This window comes from Oncorhynchus kisutch, linkage group LG22 (assembly GCF_002021735.2).
Source record: "Oncorhynchus kisutch isolate 150728-3 linkage group LG22, Okis_V2, whole genome shotgun sequence".
In the NCBI taxonomy this organism is placed as follows: Eukaryota; Metazoa; Chordata; class Actinopteri; order Salmoniformes; family Salmonidae; genus Oncorhynchus; species Oncorhynchus kisutch.
This window is the reverse complement of record NC_034195.2, coordinates 53,229,738-53,243,629: the sequence shown is the minus strand read 5'-3', so window position 1 is coordinate 53,243,629 and position 13,892 is coordinate 53,229,738. Positions and strand designations below refer to the sequence as shown.

General features: G+C 46.9%; 1 protein-coding gene across 1 annotated transcript in view; it reads left to right on the top strand.

Moving 5' to 3' along the window:
• LOC109877885 (CD82 antigen-like) overlaps positions 1 to 13,892 on the top strand; it is a 54,825-nt gene that overhangs the window by 14,627 nt on the left and 26,306 nt on the right. The gene's annotated exons all lie outside the window — the stretch shown is intronic.

Genomic DNA, 13,892 nt, shown 5'->3' with positions numbered 1-13,892 from the left:
CCCAGTCTGTGTCCAATCCTAAACCCTTAGCCCAGTCTGTGTCCAATCCTAAACCCTTAGCCCAGTCTGTGTCCAATCCTAAACCCTTAGCCCAGTGTGTGCAGGTAATGTGGATGTTATCTTACTGGCCCCACTCCCACGAACCCCACCCCAAGGGAAAAGGGCTATTATCTCAGAGCAGAGGGATGTAGGCACTGAAACTAAAACGTGACCCTCACCGGAAAGCATGTGGTACGCTGTGGTACACTCAACCACTAGAAACAAGAAATCTATCTGGTCACTCAACCACTAGAAACAAGAAATCTATCTGGTCACTTAACCACTAGAAACAAGAAATCTATCTGGTCACTCAACCACTAAAACGTGACCCTCACCGGAAAGCATGTGGTACGCTGTGGTACACTCAACCACTAGAAACAAGAAATCTATCTGGTCACTCAACCACTAGAAACAAGAAATCTATCTGGTCACTTAACCACTAGAAACAAGAAATCTATCTGGTCACTCAACCACTAGAAACAAGAAATCTATCTGGTCACTCAACCACTAGAAACAAGAAATCCATCTGGTCACTCAACCACTAGAAATCCATCTGGTCACTCAACCACTAGAAATCCATCTGGTCACTCAACCACTAGAAACTAGATATCCATCTGGTCGGACAACCCGCACACTCAACAGGATTTCATAGCATCACTTCAAAATTCGTTAAACGTATATTTTGACGTGTTTATACCCCATGGTTACAGGGTTTAAAACGGAAACAACTCAAAAGGGTTAAGTTTAGGTATTCATTCCGATGGTAAGGGATAGGTTAGGGCTATGATATGGGGAAGGCTTAAAACAAAATCATTTAAATCAATGTACTCTTTTCCATCAAGTATTCTACCGGCTTGCTAGAGAATTGCTAAACTGCTGCGCGTTTGTACCCGTGCTGGGCAATAGTTGTGACTGTTTTCAGTGAGCGCCCAGGAAGACATGCATATAAATCATATATCCTGATGCCTAGTCACATTATACATACCAGTGCATTCAGGAAGTATTCAGAGCCCCTTGACCTTTTCCACATTTTATTACGTTACTGCCTTATTCTAAAATGGATTAAATCGTTTTCCTTCCCCCCTCATCAATCTACACATAATGATAATGACAAAACAAAAACAGGTTTTTAGAAATGTTTGCAAATGTATATATACTGTATATATATATATATATATATATCAAAATATACAGTGGGGCAAAAAATACTTATTTTCCACCATAATTTGCAAATAAATTCATAAAAAATCCTACAATGTGATTTTCTGGATTTTTTTTCTCTCATTTTGTCTGTCATAGTTGAAGTGCACCTATGATGAAAATTACAGGCCTCTCATCTTTTTTTAAGTGGGAGAACTTGCACAATTGGTGGCTGACTAAATACTTTTTCGCCCCACTGTATATGTATAAAAAAATCAATAAAAAATATTTACATAAGTATTCAGACCATTTGCTATGAGACTCGAATTTTAGTTCACGTGCATCCTGTTTCCATTGATCATGCATGTCAGAACAAAAACCAAGCAATGAGGTCGAAGGAATTGTCCGTAGAGCTCCGAGACAGGATTGTGTCGAGGAACAGTTCTGGGGAAGGGTACCAAAACATTTCTGCAGCATTGAAGGCCCCCAAAGAACGCAGTGGACTCCATCATTCTGAAATTGAAGAAGTTTGGAACCACCAAGACTCTTCCTAGAGCTGGCCACATGGCCAAACTGAGCAATCAGGGAGAAAGTGACCAAGAACCCAATGGTCACTCTGACAGAGCTCCAGAGTTCCTCTGTGGGGATGGGAGAACCTACCAGAAGGACAACCATCTCTGCAGCACTCTACCAATGAGGCCTTTATGGTAGGGTGACTAGACAGAAGCCACTCCTTAGTAAAAGGCACATGACAGACCGCTTGGAGTTTGTCAAAAGGCACCTAAAGGACTCTCAGACCATGAGAAACAAGATTCTCTGGTCTGATAAAACCAAGATTGAACTCTTTCCTCCATCTGGAGGAAACCTGGCACCATCCCTACGGTGAAGCATGGTGGTGACAGCATCATGCTGTGGGGATGTTTTTCAGAATCAAGGGAAAGATGAACGGCGCAAAGTACAGGGAGATCCTTGATGAAAACCTGCTCCAGAGTGATCAGGACCTCAGACTGGGGCGAAGGTTCACCTTCCAACAGGACAACGACCCGAAGCACACAGCCAAGATAACACAGGAGTGGCTTCAGGACAAGTCTCTGAATGTCCTGAAGAGGCCCAGCCAGAGCCCGGACTTGAACCCGATCGAACATCTTTGGAGAGACCTGAAAATAGCTGTGCAGCGACGCTCCTCGTCCAACCTGACAGAGCTTGAGAGGATCTGCAGAGAAGAATGGTAGAAACTCCCCAAATACAGGTGTCCCAAGCTTGTAGCGTCATACCCAAGAAGACTCGAGGCTGTAATCGCTGACAAAGGTGCTTCAACAGTACAGAGTAAAGTGTCTGAATACTTATGTAAATGTCATATTTCTGTTTTTAATTTGTAATACATGTGAAAAAAATGTATAAAAATCTGTTTTTGCCTTGTCATTTTGGAGTATTGTGATGTCATTATGGGGTATTGTAATGTCATTTTGGAGTATTGTGATGTCATTATGGGGTATTGTGATGTCATTATGGGGTATTGTGATGTCATTATGGGGTATTGTGATGTCATTATGGGGTATTGTGTGTAGACTGATGAGGGGAAAAACAATGTAATCTATTTTAATATAAGGCTGTAAAGTAAGGGTCTGAATACTTTCTGAATGCACTGTAAATCAACGTTCTCAGACCACAGGGGGAAGTGACAGGCTCTCTTGATAGGTTAGTTATCAGGCCATCTCAAGGAGTCACATCCTGTGTTTGAGAATAGCATCTTACATCACACCTACTAACCCTGTTCATAGACAGTGTCACTTCCCTAGAGTGACACTCACACACACCACACACACACACACACACACAAACACACACACACACAGATGTTGTCAGGTCTGTTTCGTGTGAGGAGGTAACAGAGATGCCCACCACCTTTCCTTTCCTACACTAGTTGTTTCTTAACACCACAGACAACAAGTCAGTAGGAAGCCCCACTGTTGTCTCACCCTTAACCTTTTTATTTATTTATTTTATTTATTTTACCTTTATTTAACCAGGTAGGCAAGTTGAGAACAAGTTCTCATTTACAATTGCGACCTGGCCAAGATAAAGCAAAGCAGTTCGACAGATAAAACGACACAGAGTTACACATGGAGTAAAAACAAACATACAGTCAATAATGCAGTATAAACAAGTCTATATACAATGTGAGCAAATGAGGTGAGAAGGGAGGTAAAGGCAAAAAAAGGCCATGATGGCAAAGTAAATACAATATAGCAAGTAAAATACTGGAATGGTAGTTTTGCAATGGAAGAATGTGCAAAGTAGAAATAAAAAAATAATGGGGTGCAAAGGAGCAAAATAAATAAATAAATAAAAATTAAATACAGTTGGGAAAGAGGTAGAGGTTTGGGCTAAATTATAGGTGGGCTATGTACAGGTGCAGTAATCTGTGAGCTGCTCTGACAGTTGGTGCTTAAAGCTAGTGAGGGAGATAAGTGTTTCCAGTTTCAGAGATTTTTGTAGTTCGTTCCAGTCATTGGCAGCAGAGAACTGGAAGGAGAGGCGGCCAAAGAAAGAATTGGTCTTGGGGGTGACTAGAGAGATATACCTGCTGGAGCGTGTGCTACAGGTGGGAGATGCTATGGTGACCAGCGAGCTGAGATAAGGGGGGACTTTACCTAGCAGGGTCTTGTAGATGACATGGAGCCAGTGGGTTTGGCGACGAGTATGAAGCGAGGGCCAGCCAACGAGAGCGTACAGGTCGCAATGGTGGGTAGTATATGGGGCTTTGGTGATAAAACGGATTGCACTGTGATAGACTGCATCCAATTTGTTGAGTAGGGTATTGGAGGCTATTTTGTAAATGACATCGCCAAAGTCGAGGATTGGTAGGATGGTCAGTTTTACAAGGGTATGTTTGGCAGCATGAGTGAAGGATGCTTTGTTGCGAAATAGGAAGCCAATTCTAGATTTAACTTTGGATTGGAGATGTTTGATATGGGTCTGGAAGGAGAGTTTACAGTCTAACCAGACACCTAAGTATTTGTAGTTGTCCACGTATTCTAAGTCAGAGCCGTCCAGAGTAGTGATGTTGGACAGGCGGGTAGGTGCAGGTAGCGATCGGTTGAAGAGCATGCATTTAGTTTTACTTGTATTTAAGAGCAATTGGAGGCCACGGAAGGAGAGTTGTATGGCATTGAAGCTTGCCTGGAGGGTTGTTAACACAGTGTCCAAAGAAGGGCCGGAAGTATACAGAATGGTGTCGTCTGCGTAGAGGTGGATCAGGGACTCACCAGCAGCAAGAGCGACCTCATTGATGTATACAGAGAAGAGAGTCGGTCCAAGAATTGAACCCTGTGGCACCCCCATAGAGACTGCCAGAGGTCCGGACAGCAGACCCTCCGACTTGACACACTGAACTCTATCAGAGAAGTAGTTGGTGAACCAGGCGAGGCAATCATTTGAGAAACCAAGGCTGTCGAGTCTGCCGATGAGGATATGGTGATTGACAGAGTCGAAAGCCTTGGCCAGATCAATGAATACGGCTGCACAGTAATGTTTCTTATCGATGGCGGTTAAGATATCGTTTAGGACCTTGAGCGTGGCTGAGGTGCACCCATGACCAGCTCTGAAACCAGATTGCATAGCAGAGAAGGTATGGTGAGATTCGAAATGGTCGGTAATCTGTTTGTTGACTTGGCTTTCGAAGACCTTAGAAAGGCACGGTAGGATAGATATAGGTCTGTAGCAGTTTGGGTCAAGAGTGTCCCCCCCTTTGAAGAGGGGGATGACCGCAGCTGCTTTCCAATCTTTGGGAATCTCAGACGACACGAAAGAGAGGTTGAACAGGCTAGTAATAGGGGTGGCAACAATTTCGGCAGATAATTTTAGAAAGAAAGGGTCCAGATTGTCTAGCCCGGCTGATTTGTAGGGGTCCAGATTTTGCAGCTCTTTCAGAACATCAGCTGAATGGATTTGGGAGAAGGAGAAATGGGGAAGGCTTGGGCGAGTTGCTGTTGGGGGTGCAGTGCTGTTGTCCGGGGTAGGAGTAGCCAGGTGGAAAGCATGGCCAGCCGTAGAAAAATGCTTATTGAAATTCTCAATTATGGTGGATTTATCAGTGGTGACAGTGTTTCCTATCTTCAGTGCAGTGGGCAGCTGGGAGGAGGTGTTCTTATTCTCCATGGACTTTACAGTGTCCCAGAACTTTTTTGAGTTAGTGTTGCAGGAAGCAAATTTCTGCTTGAAAAAGCTAGCCTTGGCTTTTCTAACTGCCTGTGTATAATGATTTCTAGCTTCCCTGAACAGCTGCATATCACGGGGGCTGTTCGATGCTAATGCAGAACGCCATAGGATGTTTTTGTGTTGGTTAAGGGCAGTCAGGTCTGGGGAGAACCAAGGGCTATATCTGTTCCTGGTTCTAAATTTCTTGAATGGGGCATGTTTATTTAAGATGGTTAGGAAGGCATTTTTAAAAAATATCCAGGCATCCTCTACTGACGGGATGAGATCAATATCCTTCCAGGATACCCCGGCCAGGTCGATTAGAAAGGCCTGCTCGCAGAAGTGTTTCAGGGAGCGTTTTACAGTGATGAGTGGAGGTCGTTTGACCGCTGACCCATTACGGATGCAGGCAATGAGGCAGTGATCGCTGAGATCTTGGTTGAAGACAGCAGAGGTGTATTTAGAGGGGAAGTTGGTTAGGATGATATCTATGAGGGTGCCCGTGTTTAAGGTTTTGGGGAGGTACCTGGTAGGTTCATTGATTATTTGTGTGAGATTGAGGGCATCAAGTTTAGATTGTAGGATGGCTGGGGTGTTAAGCATGTTCCAGTTTAGGTCGCCTAGCAGCACGAACTCTGAAGATAGATGGGGGGCAATCAGTTCACATATGGTGTCCAGAGCACAGCTGGGGGCAGAGGGTGGTCTATAGCAGGCGGCAACGGTGAGAGACTTGTTTTTAGAGAGGTGGATTTTTAAAAGTAGAAGTTCAAATTGTTTGGGTACAGACCTGGATAGTAGGACAGAACTCTGCAGGCTATCTTTGCAGTAGATTGCAACACCGCCCCCTTTGGCAGTTCTATCTTGTCTGAAAATGTTGTAGTTTGGAATTAAAATGTCTGAGTTTTTGGTGGTCTTCCTAAGCCAGGATTCAGACACAGCTAGAACATCCGGGTTGGCAGAGTGTGCTAAAGCAGTGAATAGAACAAACTTAGGGAGGAGGCTTCTAATGTTAACATGCATGAAACCAAGGCTATTACGGTTACAGAAGTCGTCAAAAGAGAGCGCCTGGGGAATAGGAGTGGAGCTAGGCACTGCAGGGCCTGGATTCACCTCTACATCGCCAGAGGAACATAGGAGGAGTAGAATAAGGGTACGGCTAAAAGCTATGAGAATTGGTCGTCTAGAACGTCTGGAACATAGAGTAAAAGGAGGTTTCTGGGGGCGATAAAATAGCATCAAGGTATAATGTACAGACAAATGTATGGTAGGATGTGAATACAGTGGGGGTAAACCTAGGTATTGAGTGATGAAGAGAGAGATATTGTCTCTAGAAACATCGTTGAAACCAGGAGATGTCATTGCATGTGTGGGTGGTGGAACTAATAGGTTGGATAAGGTATAGTGAGCAGGACTAGAGGCTCTACAGTGAAATAAGCCAATAAACACTAACCAGAACAGAAATGGACAAGACATATTGACATTAAGGATAGGCATGCTTAGTCGAGTGATCAAAAGGGTCCGGTGAGTGGAGAGGTTGGTTGGTGATTTAGACAGCTAGCCAGGGCATCGGTAGCAAGCTAGCATAGGATGGAGGTCTGTTAGCCACCCCTTACGTTCCGTCAGTAGATTAGTGGGGTTCCGTGTGGTAGAGGGGATTAATCCAAATCACACAACAACAACAAAAATAAAAACAATAGATATAGTTATAGAGGCCCAAGAAGAAAAGATAATAATAATAATTTAAAAAATAATAAAAAAAAATAATAATAATAATAAAAAAATTGTCCGATTGTCTATTCAGATAGCAGCCGGTAAGACAGCTAACGGTTAGCAGGCCGCAGATGGGCGTTCAGGTAACGTCGCGACCGAGGAGCCGGCCGAATAACTCCTTCGGGTAGATAACGTCGGCAGTCCAGTTGTGAGGGCCCGGTGGGGCTCCGCGAAGGCAGTAAAACGGGTCCGGATAGGTGACTGCAGCCCAGGTGTGATTGATGGAACTCAGGAGTGATTGACGGAGCTTGCTAGCTCCGGAATAATTGATGTTTGCTCCGGAATCGACGAAGGCCGATGGTCACACGGATAGCAGCTAGCTAGCTGTGAGATCCGGGTATGAATGTCCAGGGACATGGAGAGAAAAATTGGTCCGGTATGTTCCGTTCCGAGCCGCGCTGCGCCGTACAGAACTGGCGATAGATTTTCGAGCTAAAGGATAGCTGATGACCACAAACCGTGGCTAGCTGAATACTAACGATTTGCCAGTAAAGGAGCTAACTAGCTTCTGAACTAGCTTCTGGATTAGCTTCTGGCTAGTTTCAGGCTAGCTTCTTGGAGTTTCTGGCTAGCTTCTTGGAGGATTACAGATCTGAGGTAAATAATACTTTTTTTATAAATATACATTGGTGAGGCGGGTTGCAGGAGAGTGTTTTGAAGATGAGTTGATGGAAAATAAAAATAAAATGTATGTGAAAAAGTTGTAAATATATATATATACAGGACACGACAAGACGAGGACAAAAGACGTCTGAACTGCTATGCCACCTTGGAGAGGAAGGCCAGCCAGGGAATCATGGATAGGAAAGCTACCTACTATAAATCTGCCTGATTCATTGTAAATGTTTTCAATGTGTTCAGCCTCAGCTGGGAGCTGCAGTATCTCTTAGAGGAGTCCTCAGTGATGCTTCTTTTCATTTGAGAAACTTTTTGGAGGTGTGCTTGTCTTGGAGAATAGTTCCATGCAGCAGGAGGTTAGAGTGCATCTAACCCTCTGAGTCAGATCTCACTGGTCTCTCCAAATCCACCTAACCCTCTGAGCCAGATCTCACTGGTCTCTCCAAATCCATCTAACCCTCTGAGCCACGACTCACTGGTCTCTCCAAATCCACCTAACCCTCTGAGCCAGATCTCACTGGTCTCTCCAAATCCATCTAACCCTCTGAGTCAGATCTCACTGGTCTCTCCAAATCCATCTAACCCTCTGAGCCACGACTCACTGGTCTCTCCAAATCCACCTAACCCTCTGAGCCACGACTCACTGGTCTCTCCAAATCCACCTAACCCTCTGAGCCAGATCTCACTGGTCTCTCCAAATCCATCTAACCCTCTGAGTCAGATCTCACTGGTCTCTCCAAATCCACCTAACCCTCTGAGCCAGATCTCACTGGTCTCTCCAAATCCATCTAACCCTCTGAGTCAGATCTCACTGGTCTCTCCAAATCCACCTAACCCTCTGAGCCAGATCTCACTGGTCTCTCCAAATCCATCTAACCCTCTGAGCCACGACTCACTGGTCTCTCCAAATCCACCTAACCCTCTGAGCCAGATCTCACTGGTCTCTCCAAATCCATCTAACCCTCTGAGCCAGATCTCACTGGTCTCTCCAAATCCACCTAACCCTTTGAGCCAGATCTCACTGGTCTCTCCAAATCCACCTAACCCTCTGAGCCAGATCTCACTGGTCTCTCCAAATCCACCTAACCCTCTGAGCCAGATCTCACTGGTCTCTCCAAATCCATCTAACCCTCTGAGCCACGACTCACTGGTCTCTCCAAATCCACCTAACCCTCTGAGCCAGATCTCACTGGTCTCTCCAAATCCACCTAACCCTCTGAGCCAGATCTCACTGGTCTCTCCAAATCCATCAAACCCTCTGAGCCACGACTCACTGGTCTCTCCAAATCCACCTAACCCTCTGAGCCAGATCTCACTGGTCTCTCCAAATCCATCTAACCCTCTGAGTCAGATCTCACTGGTCTCTCCAAATCCATCTAACCCTCTGAGCCACGACTCACTGGTCTCTCCAAATCCACCTAACCCTCTGAGCCACGACTCACTGGTCTCTCCAAATCCACCTAACCCTCTGAGCCAGATCTCACTGGTCTCTCCAAATCCATCTAACCCTCTGAGCCAGATCTCACTGGTCTCTCCAAATCCATCTAACCCTCTGAGCCAGATCTCACTGGTCTCTCCAAATCCACCTAACCCTCTGAGACAGGAGTCTATATTTAGGCTGGATCGTCCATAGGGGCCTAAGTAATGAGATGCGACAGAGAAGAGTTTGACAAGTAACATCAAGAACTGTGTTTTCCCAGATCTCTCAGTGACTCACACACACACACACACACAAACACACACACACACACAAACTGGACCTGTTTCCCAGACCTCTCAGACTGGGTCCTCTATCTTCTCTGGTCATGTATCTAGTTACAAGTCGCCCTCCAAAAAGAGGTTACTCATCTCAAGGGACTTTCCTGGCCAAAATAAAGAAGGCTAAATGATTTATTTCACTAAGAGAGAGAGAGAGATTCTAAGAGAGAGAGAGAGAGATTCTAAGAGAGAGAGAGAGATTCTGAGAGAGAGGGAGAGATTCTGAGAGAGAGAGAGAGATTCTGAGAGAGAGAGAGAGATTCTGAGAGAGAGAGAGATATTCTGAGAGAGAGAGAGATTCTGAGAGAGAGAGATTCTAAGAGAGAGAGAGAGATTCTAAGAGAGAGAGAGAGATTCTAAGAGAGAGAGAGATATTCTAAGAGAGAGAGAGATTCTGAGAGAGAGATTCTAAGAGAGAGAGAGAGAGAGAGATTCTAAGAGAGAGAGAGAGAGAGAGAGAGAGAGATTCTAAGAGAGAGAGAGAGATTCTAAGAGAGAGAGAGAGATTCTAAGAGAGAGAGAGAGATTCTGGAATGACTGCCACTGCCTCACATCCAAGGCCACTGACTGTTGATTAGAGACTGCTGTTTAGGCTATCTTTTAGCTGGGCTGGCGTCCACAACTGCTGATCTGGGATCAGTTCCCCTCTGTTCATAGGTTCTTATTCAGTATGATCTTAAACTGCCCTCGTACTCTGAGATATTTTTGTAAATATGGGTCTGACTGGATGTTCCAACCAAGGTCAGTGTCGAGCTTATCGTTGGCCAGGAAGGGACATAACACAGAGCACAGCCCGTCCTCTCCATCACCCGAGAACGGCAGCTCAGACCCACAGTTATTTATTATCCAGCTGTTCCTACAGATTACATCCTGTATACTTCCCCTGCTTCCTGGGACCGACCTTGAAGATAGCCCTTCCTTCTCCTCCTCCATGGGACGGGCTCCTATTCTGTCTACTCTCCTCCTCCTACCCATATTCCCTTTCTCCTCCTCCTACCCATATCCCCTTTCTCCTCCTCCTATCCATATCCCCTTTCTCCTCCTCCTCCTCCTCCTCCTCCTATCCATATCCCCTTTCTCCTCCTCCTCCTCCTCCTCCTCCTATCCATATCCCCTTCCTCCTCCTCCTCCTCCTATCCATATCCCCTTTCTCCTCCTCCTCCTCCTCCTATCCATATCCCCTTTCCCCTCCTCCTCCTCCTCCTCCTATCCATATCCCCTTTCTCCTCCTCCTCCTCCTATCCATATCCCCTTTCTCCTCCTCCTCCTCCTCCTATCCATTATCCCCTTTCTCCTCCTCCTCCTCCTCCTCCTATCCATATCCCCTTTCTCCTCCTCCTCCTCCTCCTCCTCCTCCTCCTCCTATCCATATCCCCTTCCTCCTCCTCCTCCTCCTATCCATATCCCCTTTCTCCTCCTCCTCCTCCTCCTCCTCCTATCCATATCCCCTTTACCCTCCTCCTCCTCCTCCTATCCATATCCCCTTTCCCCTCCTCCTCCTCCTCCTATCCATATCCCCTTTCTCCTCCTCCTCCTATCCATATCCCCTTTCTCCTCCTCCTCCTCCTCCTATCCATATCCCCTTTCTCCTCCTCCTCCTCCTATCCATATCCCCTTTCTCCTCCTCCTCCTCCTATCCATATCCCCTTTCCCCTCCTCCTCCTATCCATATCCCCTTTCTCCTCCTCCTCCTATCCATATCCCCTTTCTCCTCCTCCTCCTATCCATATCCCCTTTCTCCTCCTCCTCCTATCCATATCCCCTTTCTCCTCCTCCTCCTATCCATATCCCCTTTCTCATCCTCCTCCTCCTCCTATCCATATCCCTTTCTCCTCCTCCTCCTCCTCCTATCCATATCCCCTTTCTCCTCCTCCTTCTCCTCCTATCCATATCCCCTTTCCCCTCCTCCTCCTCCTATCCATATCCCCTTTCTCCTCCTCCTCCTCCTCCTCCTATCCATATCCCCTTTCTCCTCCTCCTCCTCCTATCCATATTCCCTTTCTCCTCCTCCTCCTCCTCCTCCTCCTATCCATATCCCCTTTCTCCTCCTCCTCCTATCCATATCCCCTTTCTCCTCCTCCTCCTATCCATATCCCCTTTCTCCTCCTCCTCCTATCCATATCCCCTTTCTCCTCCTCCTCCTATCCATATCCCCTTTCTCCTCCTCCTCCTCCTATCCATATCCCCTTTCTCCTCCTCCTCCTCCTCCTATCCATATCCCCTTTCTCCTCCTCTACAGAGCAGCAGGCCCACTGTAACTAACTAGCAGCAGCAGGCCCACTGTAACTAACTAGCGGCAGCAGGGCCACTGTAACTAACTAGCAGCAGCAGGCCCACTGTAACTAACTAGCAGCAGCAGGCTCACTGTAACTAACTAGCAGCAGCAGGCCCACTGTAACTAACTAGCAGCAGCAGGCCCACTGTAACTAACTAGCAGCAGCAGGCCCACTGTAACTAACTAGCAGCAGCAGGCCCACTGTAACTAACTAGCAGCAGCAGGCCCACTGTAACTAAGTAGCAGCAGCAGGCCCACTGTAACTAACTAGCAGCAGCAGGCCCACTGTAACTAAGTAGCAGCAGCAGGCCCACTGTAACTAACTAGCAGCAGCAGGCCCACTGTAACTAACTAGCAGCAGCAGGCCCACTGTAACTAACTAGCAGCAGCAGGCCCACTGTAACTAACTAGCTGCAGCAGGCCCACTGTAACTAACTAGCTGCAGGAGGCCCACTGTAACTAACTAGCTGCAGCAGGCCCACTGTAACTAACTAGCAGCAGCAGGCCCACTGTAACTAACTAGCAGCAGCAGGCCCACTGTAACTAACTAGCAGCAGCAGGCCCACTGTAACTAACTAGCAGCAGCAGGCCCACTGTAACTAACTAGCAGCAGCAGGCCCACTGTAACTAACTAGCAGCAGCAGGCCCACTGTAACTAACTAGCAGCAGCAGGCCCACTGTAACTAACTAGCAGCAGCAGGCCCACTGTAACTAACTAGCAGCAGCAGGCCCACTGTAACTAACTAGCAGCAGCAGGCCCACTGTAACTAACTAGCAGCAGCAGGCCCACTGTAACTAACTAGCAGCAGCAGGCCCACTGTAACTAACTAGCAGCAGCAGGCCCACTGTAACTAACTAGCAGCAGCAGGCCCACTGTAACTAACTAGCAGCAGCAGGCCCACTGTAACTAACTAGCAGCAGCAGGCCCACTGTAACTAACTAGCAGCAGCAGGCCCACTGTAACTAACTAGCAGCAGCAGGCCCACTGTAACTAACTAGCAGCAGCAGGCTCACTGTAACTAACTAACTAGCAGCAGCAGGCTCACTGTAACTAACTAGCAGCAGCAGGCCACTGTAACTAACTAGCAGCAGCAGGCTCACTGTAACTAACTAGCAGCAGCAGGCTCACTGTAACTAACTAACTAGCAGCAGCAGGCCCACTGTAACTAACTAGCAGCAGCAGGCCCACTGTAACTAACTAACTAGCAGCAGCAGGCCCACTGTAACTAACTAACTAGCAGCAGCAGGCCCACTGTAACTAACTAGCAGCAGCAGGCCCACTGTAACTAACTAGCAGCAGCAGGCCCACTGTAACTAACTAGCAGCAGCAGGCCCACTGTAACTAACTAGCAGCAGCAGGCCCACTGTAACTAACTAGCAGCAGCAGGCCCACTGTAACTAACTAGCAGCAGCAGGCCCACTGTAACTAACTAGCAGCAGCAGGCCCACTGTAACTAACTAGCAGCAGCAGGCCCACTGTAACTAACTAGCAGCAGCAGGCCCACTGTAACTAACTAGCAGCAGCAGGCCCACTGTAACTAACTAGCAGCAGCAGGCCCACTGTAACTAACTAGCAGCAGCAGGCCCACAGTAACTAACTAGCAGCAGCAGGCCCACAGTAACTAACTAGCAGCAGCAGGCCCACTGTAACTAACTAGCAGCAGCAGGCCCACTGTAACTAACTAGCAGCAGCAGGCCCACTGTAACTAACTAGCAGCAGCAGGCCCACTGTAACTAACTAGCTGCAGCAGGCTCCTCTGATTATTATATTTTCTTTTCGACACAAAGCCTAGACTCTACAATGTGTCGAAAGCGTCTCACAGGGATGCTGGCCCATGCTGACTCCAACACTTTCAAAAGTTGGGTCAAGTTGGCTGGATGTCCTTTGGGTGGTGGAACATTCTTGATACACACTGGAAACTGTTGACTGTGGAAAAACCCAGCAGCGTTGCAGTTCTTGACACAAACCGGTGCGCCTGGCACCTACTAACATACTCAGTTCAAAGGCACTTGAATCTTTTGTCTTGCCCCACTCACCCTCTGAATGCACAGACACAATCCATGTCTCATTTGTCTCAATACTTAAAAAAAG